The following is a 20,517-nucleotide window of genomic DNA, read 5'->3' as shown; positions in this document are numbered from 1 at the left end:
CCCCCCCCTGCTCCCCTGGCCGGCCGCACTGCATGCTGGGAATTGTGCGCCAATGAGACCCGCGCGCCCTGGGCGGGTGCCTCTCCAGCGCTACTTCTGACCCGTTCAGCCCGTGGCTCGCCCAGCTCCAGCCACTGCCCTTTTATCGCCCCCGCCCAAAATGATCCTGTCCCGAACCGCACAAGAGTTCGGCCCTCGCTAACTGGCGCCTACAGACCAGGGCAGCCGCCCCCGCCGCGTCTGCAATGGTCCCGCTCCGCGGGTTCCCCCTTCCGTCTCGCAATGGTTCGGTCCCGCCACAGCCGCTTCCCTCCCCCCACAGTCCCTCGTCCGCCGCCGACGGGCGGTTTGCAGCGCGCGCGGGAAGCGGGCCCCCCTCCAGCCACGCTTGCCCAGGGGCGAAGCGCGACCCTGACTCGCTGCCCAGAAAATGAGCTGAAAGCAGAGAGGTGATTGGCCCATCGGCGAAAGGCTACTGAAAGAGGAGCCGTGATTGGCAGCTTGGCTGCCGGGTCAGTCCTGCGGGGCGGTGAGAGGGGACTGCGCGGAGCTCTCCGCGGGCTCTGCAGACCTGACGTCGCCGGGGCTGCGCCCACACAGCGCGGCTGTTCGTTGTGGGGATCAGTCCCGGTGCAGGGAGCGCCTGGCACCAGCTGCCGGGCGGCCACAGCAACACCGTCCCCACGTGCCACTCCATGGCAGCAGCAGCTGTCCCGACACGTGTATCGCAACAGCCGCGCCCTCCTCCCGCACGGCGCCCTTTGCAATGGCCCCTTCCCTATACAGCCACCCCCGCGGCGCAGCAGCGCTCCTCAGCCATTGCCCCGAGCATCGCCCTCCCGCAGCCGCAGCAACCCCACCCTCCCGCACGGCGCCCTCTGCAACGGCCCCTTCCCTATACAGCCACCCCCGCGGCGCAGCAGCGCTCCTCAGCCATTGCCCCGAGCACCACCCTCCCGCACGGCGCCCTCTGCAACGGCCCCTTCCCTATACAGCCACCCCCGCGGCACAGCAGCGCTCCTCAGCCATTGCCCCGAGCGTCGCCCTCCCGCAGCCGCAGCAACCCCACCCTCCCGCACGGCGCCCTTTGCAACGGCCCCTTCCCTATACAGCCACCCCCGCGGCACAGCAGCGCTCCTCAGCCATTGCCCCGAGCATCGCCCTCCCGCAGCAAGGCCAGCGCCATTCCACAGGAGACGTCTCCGCGCACAGCCCTCCCCGTGCACCCCAGCAACAGCCCACCATTGAGAAACCTACTCAAACACACACTCCCAACTGCTCCCTGGCCGTCCGCCCGCAACAGCCACCTCAGGAGTCTCTCCTCTGGGGCCATCTACGCAGTTCCCTGGGAGGTGCTCTCGCGTACAGCTGGCCCATAGCAAAAGCAGGCTCTGCTTGTTCCTCCACCAGCCACACCTGGGTCCATCAACTCACCATAGCAAGAGCACCACCATTCCCTAGGATGTGCCCCCCCATCCTCACACTTGCTGCTGCCCCATGGCAATCTCAGTCTCAACCTCAACCACTCCACAGCACCATCAGCCTCTCCCCCTGCCAGCCTCCATATGATGCCATGAACAATCATCCCTGCAGGAGACAAGCCCCCACCAACAGCCTCTCTGTGGAAGTGCCAACTTCTGCTCCGCCACCTGCCACATATCAGTCTGGCCACAGACGACACTTGCACAGCCTCCTCATGGTGGCCATAACCCCTTCACGTCTACTGTAGTGCCATGAATACTGCCACAGATGCCTCCTCCCAAGGACAGGTCAACGCCCCACTGTTCTGCCACCAAAGCTTCCCCTTAACACCCATCCAGCACCACTGCTGCCATCAACCCTTCCAGAGCTGCCTCTCATGAAGGGGACGTTACCCCCCTGCACAGACAACGCCCCAAGAGCTGCCCTGTAGTGATGTCAACTCCTGCCTCCCGCCCCTCCAGCTCCTCTACAGGAAACCAGCCCCACAGTTCCCTGTAAGCTGTGTGCTGGTGCTGCACTCAGGAGAGAGCCAAGTGGTGCCCAGATGATTAGCAGATTGCCCACAACTAGGTGTCAAGTATCGGAGGGGGAGCCGGGTTAGTCTGGATCTGTAACAGCAACGAAGGGTCCTGTGGCACCTTATAGACTAACAGAAAAGTTTTGAGTCTGTGCTCACGAAAGCTCATGCTCAAAACTTTTCTGTTAGTCTATAAGGTGCCACAGGCGCCTTCGTTGCTGTCACAACTAGGTGGTGTGTTTCTCCTGGCGGTGCACATGCCTCAGTGCACAGAACAACATTTATTCTGCACATGGTTGGAAAAATCTTCACATGGATAAGAAAAGATTAGCAAGAACATTGGCTGTCACCCAACACCCTGACATGACCTTCCCCCAGCTTCTCCACAGGAGTCCTCTGCCCAGTCACCCCATCCTGACCAACCCCCCCTTCAGCTGCTCCACAGGAGTCCCCCATCCCAGCATCACCCCCCCCCAGTCCCTCCACAGGAGTCTCCTGCCCCAGCAGTCGCTCCGGCCTCCCATCAACCACCCCAGCTACTCCAACGGAGAACCTTGCCCCAAGAGATGCCCAGTCCTGTTATCAACTCCTCCACAGCTGCCTTACAAAAAATCATTCCCTCATAATGACACCAAGCCACGTGAGGACTCGCAGTGACAGCAACTACCCTCCATGCCTGCTCGGTGGCAACTGCTGTGTCAGCCACTCCACAGAAGAGGCCCCACATACAGGTGACGTCGTTCCCCACCCCACACCTACTTCCCTGACACATGCTCTGGGTGACATCAGGGCAGGGCAAACAAGTCCCAGGCAGCCGACAGTGTCACCCTGTAGCACACCCCCAGCTCTCCTGACAGTCCCATCCCTCTGCCCCAGTATCGCGCAGTGCATCCAGCGCCTGAGTGAAAGTGGGGCATGGCGGGTGGGGAGGCAGAACCTGAACAGGGCCCTGGCTCCCTGTTTTGCCTGAGCTGACGGACTCTGGAGAGGCCTGGGGCCCAGGATCCATCCCAGGGGTCAGGAACTGGCTTCCCCTCAGGCTGCCAGACCATGGAGGAGAGTGCCGAAGGTGGTGCCACAACAAGGCCACGCACTCAGTGCTACCCCTTAGACACCACCACAGATGAGGCTATGGCCCTGCCAGCCCCCGCCCGCTCCCCCACCTGCGCCCACTGTCGCAACCATGGTGTCTAGGTCTTGCTCAAGGGCCACAAGAAGGGCTGCCAGTGTGACAAATGCATCCTCATTCTGGAAGTGCCAGGGCGCAGCATGTCGGGTGCTCTCCCAAGGACTCAGTGCTCACCTCAGTCCCAGCCCCAATGGCCCGGGGTGGCACGGGACTCTTTCCAGGCAGTCAGGGCTTGCCCACTGCCCCAGAGGGGTGCTGGGAGCCTAGTGGTGCAGAGATTGGGTTGGAGGCTTTCCCCCAGCAGTCAGGTTGGCCCCAAATTCCCTATTCTGGGCAACACACGTTGGGGGAGGTCTGGGTTTGCACTGCCTTCTGTGCACCTCCAAAGCCCTTCCCTTATTCTGCTCCTTCCCCTACAGGCAGCGCCGGTGTGGCATGGTTGCCCAGGTGGCCCTGCGCAAGCAACAGGAGATGGAGCTGAGGAAGCAGCTGGCTAGAGGTTTGCTGCAACTCAGCGATGGTGGCACTGCAGCCTCTCTGGGCTTGGCCAACCCCTCTGAAGGGGCCAAGCCAAAGAAGCAAGCAGCTGCAGGTATGTCTCTTCCCCTGCCCCCTGGCATCCCCCCCCCCCCCCCCCCCCGCCCCGACAGGCTAATGGCCCATTAGTTTCAGGGCAACATCAGAGCTCACATCCAGCTTCTCTTGCTGGAGACATTCACGCGCCCTCCAGCTGTTTCCGACCCCTGAGCGGAATCAGTGTTGTAGGGCTTGTGCACCATCTTCACCCTGCAGCACATAACAAACTTCACGTGACAGGCTGACTGTGGGAGGGGCTCGGGCTTGGTGCAGAGGGTTGGCGCGCAGGAGCATTAGGGCTCCAACAGGGTGTGCAGGGTCCGGGTGGGGCTGGGAATGAGGGGCTTGGTGGGCAGGAGTGTGGGTGGGGCTCTGGGACTGGGCTGCTTTGACTGTGTAGGGGGTGGGGCAGCAGGAGTCCAGGTTGCCCAGGCCACACTTATGTTCAGACCGGGGAAGAGCCACTGGATTCAGGCTGTTCCTCCCCCAGACACAGCAGGCTGGAAGCCACTCTAGGTTGGGGTGGGTGGCCCCCCTCTTTGCCTTGGACAGATGTAACACCCCCGAAAGGGAACCTAGCTGCCCCCTGCTTCTACAGCCAAAAAGGAAAATGCTGAGCCAAGCTCCATGGATGGACACAGCCACCAGCAGACTGCAGGACCCACCAGCCGCCAGTGGCACCAACCTGCCAGCATGCTAACGAGGGGGCAGACTGCTGCAAGTGGCCCCAAGCAGCTGGGTCTGACACAGTTGGAAATGTCACCTCATAAAGGGGAAAGACCTTCCACATACACACATCTCACAGAATCCCAGGGCTGGAGGGACCTCAGGAGGTCTCTCGTCCAGCTCCCTGCTTCAAGCAGGATCAACCCCCACTAAGTCATCCCAGCCGGGACCGTGTCCAGCTGGGACTTAAAAACCTCCAGGGGTGGAGAATCCACCACCTCTCTAGGCAACACATTCCAGTGCTTCCCCACCCGCCTGGGGAAGGAGCTTTTCCTAATATCCAACCTACACCTCTCCCTCTGCAACTTCAGCCCATTGCTCCTTGTTCTGCCATCTGACACCACTGAGAACAGTTTCTCACCCTCCTCTTTAGAGCTCCCCTGCAGGAAGTTGAAGGCTGCTATTAAATCAACCTTGAGTCTTCTCTTCTGCAAACTAAAGAAGCCCAAATCGCTCTGTGATGGGGTTCAGGGTCTCCAAGCTCTGCACCCATCCACAGGCAGGAGTGACTCTCACTCAGCAGGAGAACAGCGGGTTTATTAGCTGACAGGGCACGGCATCCTACAGAGGAGTCAGGGCAGCCGGCAGAGACAGCCAGTCCCATCCACGCTGGGGAGAGGAGGCCCCGAGGGGCCCCTGGAGCCGGGGGCCTTGCCCCCTCCTTTGTCTCTCTCTCTCCCAGCCCAGACTAACTGCTGCCCAACTCCCAGGTCCAATTCAAACCCCTCAGGCTCCACCTCCCCCTTTGTCTGCAGCACAGAGGTGTCATCTGGTCACCTTGGTTACTCTCAGCAGGAGACCCACACCCTCTGTGAGTCACTCACATATGCAGGCATCCACCACTACATCACACCCTCAGCCTCTCCTCTAGGTCTTGTGCTCCAGCCCCTTAATCATTTTTATTGCCCTCCACTGAACCTGCTCCAGCAAATCCACATCCTTTTTATACTGAGGGCCCCAAAACTGGACACAATATTCCAGATGTGGCCTCACCAGTGCCAAATAGAGGGGAACAACCACTTCTCTAGATCTGCTTGAAATGTTCCTCCTAATGCACCCTAGTATGCCATTAGCCTTCTTGGCTACAAGGGCGCACTGTTCACTCATATCCATCCTTTCATCCACCGTAACCCCTAGGTCCCTTTCCATCGTACTGCTGCTGAGCCAGTCGGTCCCCAGCCTGTAAGAATGCTTGGGATTGTTCCTCCCCACATGCAGGACTCTACACTTCTCCTTGTTCAACCCCATCAGATTTCTTTTGGCCCAGTCCTCCAATTTATCCAGGTCACTCTGGAATCCATCTCTGCCCTCCAACATATTTACCTCTCCGCCTACTTTTGCGTCATCTGCAGACTTGCTGAGGGTGCAATTCAATCTCTCATCCAGGTCATTAATAAAGATGTTGGACAACACCGGCCCCAGCACCGAGCCTTGTGACACTCCTCTTGAAACCGACTGCCATCCAGATATTGAGCCACTGACCACTACCTCTCGGGCCCAGCCATCAAGCCAGCTTTCTGCACATCTTCTAGTCCAAGGATCCAATCCATATTTCCTTAATTTATGGGCAAGAATGTTGTGGGAGACCGTATCAAGAGCTTTGCTGAAGTCGAGGTATATCATATCCACTGGCTTCCCCATGTCCACAGAGCCTCTTACCTCATCATAGAAGCTAATCAGATTGGTCAGGCAGGACTTGCCCCTGGCAAATCCATGTTGGCTACTTTTGATCATTTTCCCCTCTTCCAAGTGTTCCAAAATGGATTCCTTGAGGATCCCGTCCATTATTTTCCCAGGGTTTAAGGTAAGGTTGCCTGGTCTATAGTTCCCTGGACTGTCCTTCTTTCCTTTTTTAAAGATGGGCTCTAAGTTTGCCTTTTTCCAGTCATCCAGGATCTCTCCCAATCTCCAAGAGTCCTCAAAGATAATGACCAAAGGCTCAGCAATGACCTCTGCCAGTTGCTTCAGTACCCTTGAGTACGTTAAATCCAGACCCATGGATCTGTGTACATCTAGTTTTTTTAGATAGCTCAGAACTTGTTCCTTCCCCACAGATGGCTGCCCTCCACCTTCCCATACTGCATTGTCTAGGACAGTCCTGTGGCAGTTGACTTTGCCTGTGAAGACTGACGCAAAAAAAGCATTGAGTACTTCAGCTTTTCCTACATCATCTGTCACTAGGTTACCTCCCTCATCCAGTAACGGCCCCACCTTCTCTGATAACCTGTTTATTGTTAACATGCCTGTAGAAACCCTTCTTGTTACTCTTCATATCCCTTGCCAGCTGCAGTTCCAGCCGTGCTTTCGCTCTCCTGATTACCCCCCAGCATTCTCCAGCTGTATGTTTATACTCCTCCTTAGTCAACTGTCCTCGTTTCCATTTCTTGTATGCATCCTTTTTGAGTATAAGCTGACTAAGGATTTCCCTGTTAAGCCAAGCTGGTTGCCTACCATGTTTGCATTTCTTACTATGCAGCGGGATGGTTTGTTCCTGTGCCTTCAGCAAGACTTCTTTAAAATACTGCCAGTTCTCTTGAACTCTTTTCCTCTTCATCTTCATTTCCCATTTCATCAGTTCTCTCAGGGAGTCAAAACCTGCTCTTTTGAAATCAAGGGTCTGTATATTGCTGCTCATCCTTCTTCCTTTTGCCGGATCCTGAAATCTGCTATCTCATGGTCACTGCAGCCCAGGTTGCCACCCACTTCTGTTTCTTCTAGTAGTTCTTGCCGTTTGTGAGCAGCAGGTCAAGTTGTGCACGGCCCCGGTTGGTTCCTTCAGCACTTGTACCAAGAAGTTATCCCCAACATTCTCCAAAAACTTCCTGGATTGTCTGTGTGCTGCTGTGTTGGTCTCCCAACAAATGTCCGGATGATTAACGTCTCCCATGAAAACCAGGGCCTATGATTTGGAAGTTTCACTCAGCTGTCTGAAGAAATCCTCATCTACCTCATCGCCTTGATCTGGCGGCCTATAGCAGACACCAGCTGCAACATCACCCCTATCAGAGAGGTAGCCGTGTTAGTCTGTAGCTTCGAGAACAACAAGAAGTCCTGTGGCACCTAAAAGACTAACAGATATTTTGGAGCACAAGCTTTTGTGAGCAAAGACCCGCTTCATCAGATGCATGAGGGGGTGGTTTCAGAGGGGTATTTAAAGAGTGGGGTCCCAGTAAAAGGGAGGGCCAGAGCTGACAAGGTCTGTTCAGCAAGGTGGAAATGGCCCATTATCAGTAGCAGGTATAAAAAGAGGAAAAAACAAGTCAGATCAGACAGGGGGATGTGAGCCTTTGTCAGAGTCTAATGGGGAGCTATTAACACCCAGGGCAGAGAAGCTGCCTTTGTAAACTGGGAGCCACTCCCAGTCTCTGTTTAATCCTTGGTTAATGGAGTCAAATTTGCAAATAAATTGCAGGTCAGAGATTTCTCTCTCCATCTGATTTTTGAAATTTCTTTGTTTCAGGACTGTCACCCTTAAATCTGCTTACTGCGTGTCTAGGGAGATTGAAGTGTTCCCCCACAGGCTTCTCTGCATTACCGTTCCTGATGTCTGATTTATGTTCATTTATTCTTTTGCGTAGATTAGGTACATCACCCCTGTTACTTCCGCCTCTAAGCTTAACCCAAAGACACTCTACTGGATTTTCTCCCTCCTTATACTGGAGCTCTGAGCAATCAACACTGCCCCTTCACATAGAGCACAATTCATCCTTTTCTCTCAAGCCTGTTCTTCCTGAACAGTTTATAACCTTCCATGACCGTGCTCCAGTTATGTGAAACGTCCCACCAAGTCACACTTCTCTGACTGTGCCAGGGCCTCTAATTCTTCCTGTTTGTTCCCCAGGCTTCTGGCATTTGTGTACAAGCATCTTAGAGAAGGGGCCGATTGGCCCACTTTCTCCTCTTCGCCTGGGAAACCCACTTCATTGTTCCCTCCTCCTTCCCCACTTACCTCAGGGCTTGTGTCACTGTCCCCGACAAACCTAGTTTAAAGCCTCCTCACTAGGTTTGCAAGCCTGCCCGCAAAGATGCTCTTTCCTCTCTTCATTAGGTGGATCCCGTCTCTTCCCAACAATCCCTGTTCAGGAAACAGAATCCCATGGTCAAAGAAACCAAATCCTTCCCTGCTACACCACCTACGCCACCACACGTTTACCTCTGTGATTCGACGATCCCTACGCAGACCCCTTCCTTCCACAGGGAGGATGGACGAGAACACCACTTGTGCACCGTATTCCTTGATCTTCCTTCCTAGGGTGACATCATCCGCTGTGATCTCAGCAACGTCGCTCTATCATTGGTTCTTCTTCGAGTGATTGCTCATGTGCATTCCAATTTGGGGGTGCGCTGGCCGCATGCCCAGTTGCTGGAAGCTTTTTTGCCTTAACCAGGAGCCCTAGGGTTGGTGCAGCTCCCACTGCAGTGGCGCCCGTATGGCCACCCATATATGCACCACCCGACCCGCCCCCGGCTCAGTTCCTTCTCACCACGCTGTTGGTTGCTGGAGCTCCCTCATTGTTGAGCGTTCACTGGTAGCTTTTATTGTTTGAATTAGTTGTAAATAGTTTAGGGTTAGGTGAATAGCTCTTCTTAGCACCTGGTGAGCCAAGGCTGGTCTCTAACCCCCCAGGGGATGCCTGGCTCCCCGGGGTTTAAAACCTATTCAAAATGTGGCAAACGAATGCCCGAAAGTTACCCGCATAGGGCTTGCCTGAGTTGCCTGAGTGAGGCACACCTCCAGGAGCACTGCTCTGTTTGCAAGGCCTTCAAGCCTAGGACTTTTAAAGATAGAGAACGGCTGAAGGTTCTACTAATGGAATCAGCCTTGCGCCCGGACATTTCCTCGGTGGAAACTCAGAGCGCCACATTGTCGATGCAAAGCGCTCCGGCACCGTCAGTGCCATCGGAAAGTTCCCGGCGCCGAGATCAGGACTTGGTGCCTAGCACCTCCCGGTGCCATAAGAGCCAGTCTCCGGTGCCTCACAAGAAGAGAAGATGGGACCGGGGTCGATCCCAAGAGAGAAGAAGGCAAAGACGAGCTTCAAGGGAGTCCGCCAGGTCGCACCATGCCCGGGGTCATGAAGTGCGGGCGTCACCTCCAGCGTGAGGCGGGAGCCTGCGCTCTCCCAGACTGCCCTCGACGCTGCACAAGGCCTCCTGCAAATTCTGCTGCTGCTGCAGCCACCACACCAGCAGCTTTCATCGCCCCAACTTCAGGCACCTGAACAGGCTCTAGCGACCCCGGCACAGTTCCTGATGCCGGTGAGACCCCTGCAAGCAGTCGCCTCCCTCGGTGCCTTGCAGGCGGTGCAGAGCTCAAAAGAGCTGGTGGGCACGACAGGACCCTCGGCACCATCCTGGTCGTCGGCGTCAGAGCGACTTGTTTTACTCCAGCTCAGCTTGGAGTGGGAGTACAAGGTCATCCCGACGCAGCGGGCATTGACCCCACCCCGATGCCTCTCGGAGGGGGAGTGGCCAAGGCCCCCCCAAGGTGCCCCGCAATGGCCCTTCTGGACCCCGTGGGTGATCCATGAGGCACAGGGGCAGGATGCAGGACTCCCGACTAGGGCGCCCGGCACTCCTCAGGTGCCGAGATTGGCACCGACCGCTGCTGTGGGAGCCCCCCCAAGAGAGCAGGTGTCGGCATCGGCACTGGCACCGGTGCAGTCAGTGCCAGCCCAAGCGTGGGCACCAGACCTGCAGGCACTGGGGACTGTGGTGAAGTGGGCGCCGGCACTGACAGAACCGGTGCTGTCCCAGGTGCAGAGTGGCCCCATCTTCATGGCACCGCACCAGAGACCACGGGGGGCCCTTCACCCTGAGCACCGAGCACGGCACACACACCACGGTGCCGCAGACTCAGGTGGGCTTGCAGGGTGTGATGCCTCGTTCTTGTCCTCTCCACCTGAGGTGTAGCTGGATTCTCTGCACCCCGGTACTGGAGGATAGAGGAGCACAACAGCAGCTGCTGAGGAGGGTGGCCCAGAGTCTGGGGGTGCAGGTGGAAGAGGTCAGGGACAAAATAGACCCTGTTACAAACATTGTCTCAGCATCTGGACCGACCAGGGCAGGGTGGACTGCCCATTAGAAAGACAATTGCCAACACAGCAAAGACAGTGTGGCAAACCCCGGCCTCAGCCTTGCCCACGACTAGGAAAAATGAACGCCGGTATTTTGTCCCAGCCCAGGGAAATGAACATCTGTTCACCCATCCCCCCCCGACTCCCTACTCGTGGATGCTGTGAACAACAGGGAGAGGCAGGGGGTCCAGGCCCTCCCCACCCAAAAAAAAAAAAACAAAACCACAAAAACAAAGAGGCCAAACAATTAGACCTGTATGGCAGGAAAGTTTATTCTACAGGTGGCCTCCAGTTGAGAATTGCTAACCAGCAAGCCATGGTTAGCAGAGATGCGTACAATACAGCCAGCTCCATGGACCATTCTGCTGAGCTGCTCCTGCCAGAGACCAAGTCGGAATGTAGGGCCCTGGTGTAGGAGCAGAGACGCATATCTCGAGTGGCATTGCAGGCTGCCCTAGATGCAGCTGATGCAGCCACCAGGGTCATGGCCTTGGGTATAGCCATGAGATGGGGTGGGGCGTGGCTTCAGGCCTTGGGACTCTCACAGGAGGTGCGGCAGTCCACACAGGACCTCCCCTTTGAGGGCCCCTCCCTATTTTCAGAAAAAACTGACAAGAGGCTTCATAGTATGAAGGACTCACAGACCACCCTCCACTCACTGGGTCTCTATAAACCGGCAACCCAGAGAAGACACTTTAGCCTGAGGCCCCAGTTCAGACAGTTCGCAGAACAACAACGGGATGGGAAAAGGAGAAGGGGCTGCCATAATAGGAGACATCAGGGCTGCCAGACACAGGACCAGAATGAAGGGAATGGAAAGGGTCAAACCGCAGGTTCTGGCCCCCCTGCCAACATGGGACCTTAATTTGGTTTTGTCTCAGCTGATGGCCCCCCCCATTTGAACTTCTCACCTCCTGTTCTATGTTGTTCCTTACCTACAAGGTGGTATTTCTGGTGGCCATTTCCTCAGCCAGAAGGGTGTCAGAGCTCAGGGCCCTGCCAGTGGACCCACTTTATAGGGTGTTCCACAAAGACAAGATCAGGCTGAGACCCCACCTGGCATTTCTGTCTAAGGTGGTCTCCCCTTTCCACATTAACCAAGACATCACCTTTTACCCAAAGCCCCGTGCCTCCCCTAGGGAGCAGAGCTCACACACTTTGGATGTCCAGAGGGCACTGGCCTTCTATATGGACAGGACGAAACCCTTCTGGAAGTCGCAGCAGTTGTTTGTTGCGGTGGCGGACAGGATGAAGGGGCACCCGGTCTCCTCTCAGCAGATCTCCTCCTGGATGTGGCTGTATCAGTGAGTGCTACAAGCTGGCAGGGGTTCCCCCTCCCCGATCAGGGCTCACTCCACCAGGGCACAGGCGTCCTCTGCGGCATTCTTGGCCAAGGTCCCTAACCAGGACATCTGCAGGGCAGCCACTTGGTCCTCCATTCACACGTTCACAGCGCATTATGCAGTTACGCGGCACACGCGGGAAGACGCTGCGGTGGGCGGGGTTGTCATGCAGTCCTTCCGGCACCCCGACCCCCGCTCCTAGGCATTCCCTTGCATTCACCCATATTGGAGTGCACATGAGCAATCGCTCGAAGAAGAAAAGAGAGTTGCCTGTTCTGTAACTGATGTTCTTCGAGATGTTGCTCATGTACATTCCAAAACCCTCCCGCCTTCCCCTTTGTCGCAGTACCTGGTGAGAAGGAACTGAGCGCGGGGTGGGGCGGGTGGTGCATATCTGGGTGGCCATACGGGCGCAACTCCAGGGGGCACCGCTCCCACCCTAAGGCTACCGGCTGGAGCAAAAACCGTCCGGTAACTGGGCATGCGCCTGGCGCGCACCCAAATTGGAATGGACAAGAGCAACACCTCTAGAAGAACACCAGTTATGGAACAAGTAACTGTCTTTTCCTACGTGGAGAAGTAGGAAGGGGTCTACAGGTTTAATGATTTTTGGCAGAGTCTCTATAATATCCTGGATTCGAGCTCCCGGCAAGCAGCAAACTTGCCGGGATTCTAGGTCTGGATAGCAGATGGATGACTCCATCCCTCTTAGGAGGGAGTCCCCAACCACCACCCCTCTTCTTCTCTTGGGTGTGGTGTCATAGATCCTCCATCCCTAGGACTGCACATCCCATGCCTTGGAAACCATGGGGACTCCTTCAGATCCAGTCCCTGTGACATATCTGCCCCAGTTGTCTCCACCGTATCACCTGTGCAGAGAGGCTGAAAGCAGTTACTTAACTCCACTGGAACTGGAGAGACCTGAACTGGTTTTCTCCTCCTGGCGGTAACGTTTCCCGTTCTCCTCCTTGTCTTGAACAGCAGCCTGCTGCTCCTGCGGTATTATCTGTTGCCTTCTGTCCAGAAGGTCTTCGCCTTCTCTGATGGACCTGAGGGTTGATATTTGCACCTCAGGGTCCTTTAACCTTCTCTTCTAAGATAGCTACCAGCTTGCACTTGGGACACAGAAAATCCTTCCTGTCGTCCAGGAAGGAGACAAACACGGCACATGCCGTGCAGGTCACAGCAACAGACCTTTCACCAGTCATGTCACTGTCCATTTTTTTCCCTTTTCAAAGAGGTCCCTTATTTGTTTCTAGTGCCTCCTTGAAGGGCACAAGAGAAACACCGTATAAGAAAGGGAAAACAGGTCTGGGGCTCCTCCCCGAGGTGAACTCCCAGGCAAAGTCCCAGCCCAGATTGAAATTGGCACCCCCAGAGGCCATTTCTTTACCCCCTAGGCCCATCCAATATCACTAGGCTCCATGTGGGATAGAACCAGCACATCCCTAAGGCAAACAGCCGTTCCAAGTGCCCCCCACAGCCACCTAGTCCTGCTAGCAAGGTGCCCCCAAGGAGGGCCAAGGGGCCATATCACATTTCTCAATTCCCCTTGGTGCTGCCACTCTCCTGAGGTGGCACAACCCCCTTTAGAGGGGTTTGAGCACCTCTGTGTGATTGTACCGCAGGGCGCCTCTCTCCTCAGTCTTACGCACGTGTCCTCTCTAGGAGAGTGGCTGCCTCTTCCCCACCATCCTGAGCTGCTCTGGCGCCCTGGAGAATGCCAAATACCCTGTGCACCTTGGCTCCCACCACCACCTTTCCTCTGCCAGGTGTTGCCCCAGGCGCCTTCCCCTCACTTCACAGCTCATCCAGGTGGGTCACCTCATCTCCAGGATGACAGACAGGACCTAAGAGCCCTGCGATATCTCCTTATGTGCTACATATTTGAGAGTTTGTGGCTCTGTGTGTGACCATCCATCCATTTGTGACTTCAAGAACTCCTAATTGGCAAGAGCCAGGACCTCCAAATTTGATATGCAGCTTCCTCTTAGCTTAACTTAAAGCAAGCCCAGAATTTGGTTGTGCCCGGGCAAGGGACTGTGCCTACAGTGTGATTGTTTCTCATTAAACAGAAAGCAAGTGCAGATCTACTCCAGAGTGACATGGGGGCAGCAAGTAGGTGTGCCACAGGCAGCCCTGGAGAGTGGCAGACCAGCCTCCAATTGGGAAGTGCAGCCCCCACTGCCCCAGCCCGACCCAGGGCAGCAGCCACCAACCAGCCAGCAATGCCACTGCAAACAGGACAGCCCCAGGGTGCAATGCTGTTGGCCTCCCTCCCCTGTCCTAACCATCCCACTCCCTGCCCTGAGCCCCTCACTCTTCCCAACCCCACGTCCTGGCTCCTGCAGTGCCACCGCTAGCCTGAGCCCCAACCCCCACCCTGACTTCTGTACCTCCCACCGTCTCCTCAGAGCGCCCTAGTCCTCCACCCCCTGCCCTCACTCCTTGTGATGGAGTAGGGGGAGTGCACGTGTGAGTCAGGCTGGATGCGTGGGAGACAAGCAGAGCAGCTCCCAGCAGCTAAGGGTGACCCTGGGGCTACAACCTAGGCTGGCAGGTAACACCTCTGCCCTGAACACAGAGGAGGGAGGAGCCGAGCTGGGTTTGAATTGGGGGCGGCAGTTAGGGGCTTGAGGGAAGAGGGAGCTGGAAGGAGCCAGCCTGGCGAGGGGGGAAGCTACACCCCAGAGGGGCACCCCTCGGGCTCCTCTCCCCAGGACGGGTTGGAAGGACTGTCTCTGGCTGCTGCACTGATCCTTCTGTGAGAAACTGGGCATCTGTTGCCTAATAAACCTATTGTACCTGCTGAGTGAGAGTCACTCCTGCCAGCGGATGGGGTGCAGTGCAGGGGGACCCCTGAACCCCATCACACTCCTGCAACCCCCATACCCTCAGCCCCTTGCTCTGTAGGACCTGAGATAAATCATCGCATGATGCAGGGAGAAAGGTTCCCAACAGGGTGGGGAGGATTGGGCTGGAGGGGTTTACTGGTCTGATCTGGGGGCAGGGATACAGAGGTGCTGAGGCTGCTGAGGTATCCGGGATGGTGGGAGGATATCAGGCCGTGGGGCTGACCAGTCGCAGGAAGAAAATGGAGTGATACCTGCCTAGGTTGCTGGCCCAGGTGAGTCCTAAGGCTCCCGTTCATGTGACAGCTCCTCTAGAGCTGGGCCCAGCCTGGCAGGGAGAATGCGCCACCTTGTCTGCTGTGCCCGGTATCCCCAGCTGCATCCACTGCTGACTCCTCAGCTCTAACTGACATCAGCTCTTCTTTGTGTGACGGGTTGTGATGGTGGCAAGGTGGCCCATGTCCCAGGAGAGCTCGTGGAAATCACAGGACAGCTGTTCCAGCAGGCACCAAGCCTCCCCTGGTTCCCACCAGCAGCCTCTGAATCCGCTGAACTGCTCGGGTGTGTATTTCTGTAGGACCAGCAGCCCTGGGTGGAGCTCGCTCACAGCATGTGAAAGAAGCAACCTAAAACTGCAAAGTGACTCGAAGTATTTCGATTCTGCAGGCTGAGGCTGCCTAAGATACTTCAGAACCTTCCTGCTCGGTTCCACATAATGCAAGCCTACGCCCATCCTCATGCAGTAACAGAGAGGTGGCCGTGTCAGTCTGTAAGCTAACAGAACAAAGCAGCAGTCCCGTAGCACTTTAACAAATTAATTTATTTGGTGATGAGCTTTGATGGGACAGACCCACTTCTTCAGATCTAAGCAGCAAGACCAACTGCCCCAGGGGGCAGATGTGTGTGGTGAGAGCTGCTGTGTTCACACATACCCATCACCACATGGCTGGTTCATCACACATGGGGAGTGGGGGGCGAGTGTGTGGATTGGGAGGGCTGGCCAGCAGCTAAGGCAATCCTATTGGTCCCATGATGGAGACAGGGAACGCAGTGTAGTGGCAGTGTCTCTAACCTGATCTGGTTTCAGGCTCCCACTGCCTCAGGTCCCCCTCACACAGGCTGGTTCCACAACAATCCAGCCTCAACCGCTGCAGGTGCTGCAGCCACTGCAACTAAGTCAGTCCACACCTTCCAGTGGTTCAAAATAAAAGCCATTCCCATCCTGTTTCCAGCTGAGCACAGCACTCCTTCCTGAGGGGCACTCCTCTCTCTCCTGAGCTCATACCCCAAGGCTCACTCGCACCCCACTTCCCCATAGGCTTCTGCCAGAGGGCTTATCTAGCCACAGGACCTGCCTGTCGGCACTGCTATTTTCTCCACCTGGAGAGCCGAGCTAAAGGCGTGAGGCGTGCCTGGAACCATCTCCTCTGAAAGGGACAGGTTACTGGGGAGGTACCTGGAAGTTTTCTGGTGAGTGCTCTTTCGCCCTCTTTCAATACTGACGTCTCCCTGCCTTTCCCCTGGGCATGGCAGAAGCAAACTCCTGGACTGTGCAGGTCACCTGCCTTGTGGAGGAGAAATCAGTGATGTGGCGCCTGGACGCTCACTGTGTGGGCAGTGTCTCTTATTTGCACTCGTGTGCATCCAGTCCCGGAACAAGCTTTTCACAGACACCCGCACAAGCATGACTAACCCCACTGGAGACTTGCTCACACCTTCCGAAAAATTGCCTTTAAGACTGTGTATGTGCTTCCTAGCCGGAGCCATCTGGCGGCTCCACCAGGAGAGCTCTTTCGTAAATGGCATTGGGAAGGTAAGGCTGGGAGGTGGGTTGGAACCAAGGACAAGCAGTACTGGGCACCCAGCAGAGCCAGCAGACACTGAAATGACTCTCTCTGATCAGTATCAGAGGGAGCCATGTTCGTCTGTATCTTCAAAACCACCGGCCGGATGAACAGACACGGTGGAGCATGAGCGCTCATGAGCAGAGACCCACTTCGTCAGCTGCATCGTCTGACCAGCAGCTTGTGGTTCAGCAGACTTGGCTTGGGAGACCTGCTGCCAAGCACAGTGTTTTCTGATGGGCTGTCTCTTGCCTATTCCAGCCACCTGGTGCTGAGCCCCCTGGATGGTAACATGGATTTGAGCGGCCACATGGAGTCAACCGCACCAGAAGCCCAGGTGTGTAGCTATGAGATCTGTCCTCCCCAGAAGGCTGAGATCTGGCAGCCAAGAGACCCCCTTCTGTGCTCCCTGTGATGCTGACTTGTGCTCCCCCACTGCTTGGGTCTCAGAGGACGGTATCCACCCTGAACGGGGCTGTCCTCCTGCCTTTCCAGCAGCTGTGGCCCCCCAGCGCGTCCCTGAGGAGCGAGTCTGTGGCACAGGAATGTATTGTGGTGCTCCAGCTCCAGCACAGAGGGGCTGGAACAGTTCGAGAGACTATTGGGCACCCCTCATTCAGCACCGACCTGGGACTGGGTTGGACTGTGGCCTCCTACGGGGCTTGTTTCCCAATTGCCTGGGACCTGGACTGGGCTGGACTGGAACCAGCGCCTTTGGAAGAAAAGAGCCTGTATCCCAGACAGCCAGGCCCACCCTCAGCTGTGTAATGGGGAGTAACGCTGGCCTGGGGTGTGATTCTGACACGATCTAAGCTGGATCCACAGGTCTGCCCCTTCCCTGACATGGGAATCACCTCTTCACCTTTCAGCCTCCATCCCCTCACCTCACCTCCCGCTCAGGGACACCAGGGGCCTTGTCTTCTCCCCTGTCTCCGAAGAGCAGCTGCCAAAGGAGGCTGCTGAGGCCTGAGTGGCGCTGAGAAGTTCCCCACAGCTGGCTCCCTTTGGTGCCATGCCAGAGCCTGCCCCTCACTGGCACTGCCAGGCACCCCATGCTCACCTCTCCTGCTCTCACCATTCCCCAGGGAGATCTCAATAACAGGGGGCATCTGATCGCACCCAGCACCAGCCCCTGACAGCCCCTGGGGACCAGGCTTTGCCTGCAGGCCGAACTGGCACTGGCGGGCAGCAGGGCTCAGGACAGGTGCTCCTGCCTTCACTGTGCGGCAGCGCTTTTCCTCAGCCGTACAAGAACATGGACCTTGTCTCGATGGCACCACCCTGGGGATGCCAGGCAGCCACGAGCCTGCTGGTTTCCAACATCCAGGTCTTCAAACCAAGGTCCAGCCCCAGGGGGATTCCCAGCCATGGAACCCACATCCCATCCCTCCAGATTCCCTGGGTGCCACTCCCCAGACCCTCCACACGGCACAGCCTGTCCTGGAGCTGGCTGGGACCACCCTGGATCCAGCCCTGTCTGACTCTACCCTCAGCAGCCCAAGGCCCCTGCCCTTACGTGTCCATTCCAGAGAAATGCCCATCGTGGTGGACATGCACATGCTTCCCAGGCTGTCTTTACTGACCCCCATCCCGTCCCCCACTCCCCACCAGTCTCTCCCTGACACTCTGCTTGGCTCTGAGCACAAGGCCCAGCGGGGCCCTGCACAGGAGGGCAGCAGCGATGGGCAGGCGGCAGAGGACAGCAGCGGAGGCTGTGAACCTGAGAGCCAGGGCCTGGCAGGTGCAGTGGGAGGCACTTGGCTGCTCCCATCACTGAGGGCTCGGGGCAGGTTTCTGACCCTTCCCCTGGATCGGGCCTGCTCAGTGCATTCAGCTCCCTTTTTTGCGGGGAGGGGGACCCATGTTCACTCCTGAGCCCAGCAGGACAGCATCTAAAGTGGTGCTCCACATCCCATTACTCATCCCCTGAGCTGGCCCAAGGTGGATCCAAGCTATTCCATTTCCTGTCCCCCTGGAACCTGCCAGCCTTCTTGCCTGGGGGGGCTTGGAGCAGGCGCCTGTGTCCAATTTCCCTGAACCACTCGGCATCTGTCCACACTGTCTGTTGGACCCAGCCAGCGAGTGAGCAGTTCCAAGCCGGGCTGGAGTGACCACACTGCCCTGTAAACCCCCCAGTAGGGTTGCTAGAACTGGGTTGCCTCCCAGCCATGCCAATGCACCCATCGTTTGAGTGACATGGGGCTGCTGCTTGAGCTGCCCAGGCTGCGGAACAATAGGAGTTGGGTTGCCAGACAGCCTGCAATCTGCGGAACAGTCCCAAATTTCCATGGCAAGTCCTGCATCCCGCAGCTGCGCACAAATGGCATCGACATTCCCCCCAGCTGGGGCTCCGCAGCTCCATGTCCTGCATATGCTGTTTGATAATTTGGCAGCCCTAGCACAGAGAGGAACTGGGCTCTGCCACCTCCGCCCCAAGGTCCTGGGTTCAGGGCCATCCCTAGTGGGAATGCAGGGCCTGGGAACCCCCTTCGTCCTGCCCATCCAAGACTCCAGAACACTCTCATCCTGTTCCACCCCTGCCCCACCTCCTTCCACCCCCTTGGGGCCCTGCAGGGCCCCCAAATCACAGGGCCCAGGGTGGCTTCCCAGAACTGTCCTACGGACAGGACAGCTCTGCCGAGGTCCTGAGTGTTCACTGGCCTGACTCAGAATGATGCATGTGCAGGGTCTCAGTGTGGTTGCACTGGTAGTTTCCCTCCCATGGGCCGGTTAGAATGCGGCTGCATCCTCCCCCATGCCGGGTCGGGGTTCTGTGGCTTGCTCCTGTGCTGGGAGATGTAGCAGCCACTGAGATCCATTTGTCACACCTGGCCCCTTGGGCAGCGCCGGAGGAGAGTGTCTGGTGTGTCTGGGGACCGTGCTCGGCCCAGCCTGGATGCATTCAGTGCGAGGGAGCACTCTGCAACGTCTCGCGTTTTGTGTGGATGCAACACAGCACGACTGGCTTTCTCGTCCCCAAGAAAACATGCAGCTGCTCCTTGCAGGGAGCCTCGCCCAGCCTCACCTGCTCCTCCAGGCCAGCCCCTCTCCATGTACCACGCTGAGCATGAGCCAGCTGCACACCAGCTGCTCCCCTGGCTCCTTGGGAACCAGCGACACCCCAGGCTGAGCTCTTAGGAGAATGACAGGAAGTGGGAGGGAACGTCACCGTACCTCCTGGCTGGGGGTTGTTACAGAGCTCAGGGGAATGGATCACTTGTCTGTCTTGCTTTCTATGTACCAATGTAAAAAGTTGAGGCCAGCGCTGGGCTAGAGTGTCGAGACTGCAGCGTGGGGTGTGCAGAAACTCTCCACAGGCACGTGTGCAAGGGAGAGAGGTGTGCACTCAGCACACCTTAGCCAGTGCAAGGTAAAATGCCCAGGACGACAAGGCAGCTTGGAGTCTTCCCACCGGGGGTGGTGAGATAAAGTGCCTGGGCAGCGTAGGCTCTCTCTTGTCTTGCCGAGCATTTCACCTTGTGTTCACTCCTGTGCACTGGCAGACATGAGTCAAGACCGACCCGTTGTCCTAGTGAAGACGTGGCACAGAGCTGTGTGAGTCATGGGAGCATTAAAGTGTGTTTTTAATGGCATTTGCCAACGTCCCCCCGAGAAGTTCGCCTTCCTCCAGACGTTCATGGAGATTGAAACAAATCTCGGCTGGTTGTAAAAGCAGCATGTTTATTTTAAAGCCACTTTCAAGCTGCACTAAAGGCTTTACCCCTGGCCTGGCATGCCCACATCGCCAGGCGTTTGTGGAAGTTGGTCTCCTGGGGATGAGCAGATGGGACCATCACACCAGCAACTGTTGTCTCAATAAAACATTGAGAACCAGTTTGAAAATCTCACTAGCTGTGAGCACTGTAGGCCCTCGAGGGCAGGGTTAGGCCAGAGTTTTAAACACATTTGGCTTTTGAAATTCCCCTTAGGCTCCTTGGCATCTTTCAGGGCTGAAATACCTGTGAGGATCT

The 20,517-nt window shown here is 56.7% G+C and overlaps 1 long non-coding RNA gene across 2 annotated transcripts; it reads left to right on the top strand.

Moving 5' to 3' along the window:
* Positions 1-309: 309 nt before the first annotated feature.
* On the top strand, positions 310-20,304 carry LOC142003939 (uncharacterized). Of its 2 annotated transcripts, none has more exons than XR_012642904.1 (3): positions 310-449; positions 3,548-3,720; positions 16,808-20,304. It is a non-coding gene; the product is annotated as an uncharacterized LOC142003939 (long non-coding RNA). The 2 variants fall into 2 exon arrangements; XR_012642905.1 differs by lacking the exon at positions 310-449 and adding an exon at positions 2,620-2,730.
* Positions 20,305-20,517: the final 213 nt, after the last annotated feature.

This window comes from Carettochelys insculpta, chromosome 30 (genome assembly GCF_033958435.1).
Source record: "Carettochelys insculpta isolate YL-2023 chromosome 30, ASM3395843v1, whole genome shotgun sequence".
Taxonomy (NCBI): domain Eukaryota; kingdom Metazoa; phylum Chordata; order Testudines; family Carettochelyidae; genus Carettochelys; species Carettochelys insculpta.
Note: the sequence above shows the minus strand (reverse complement) of the source record. Positions and strands in the feature narration are given on the sequence as shown.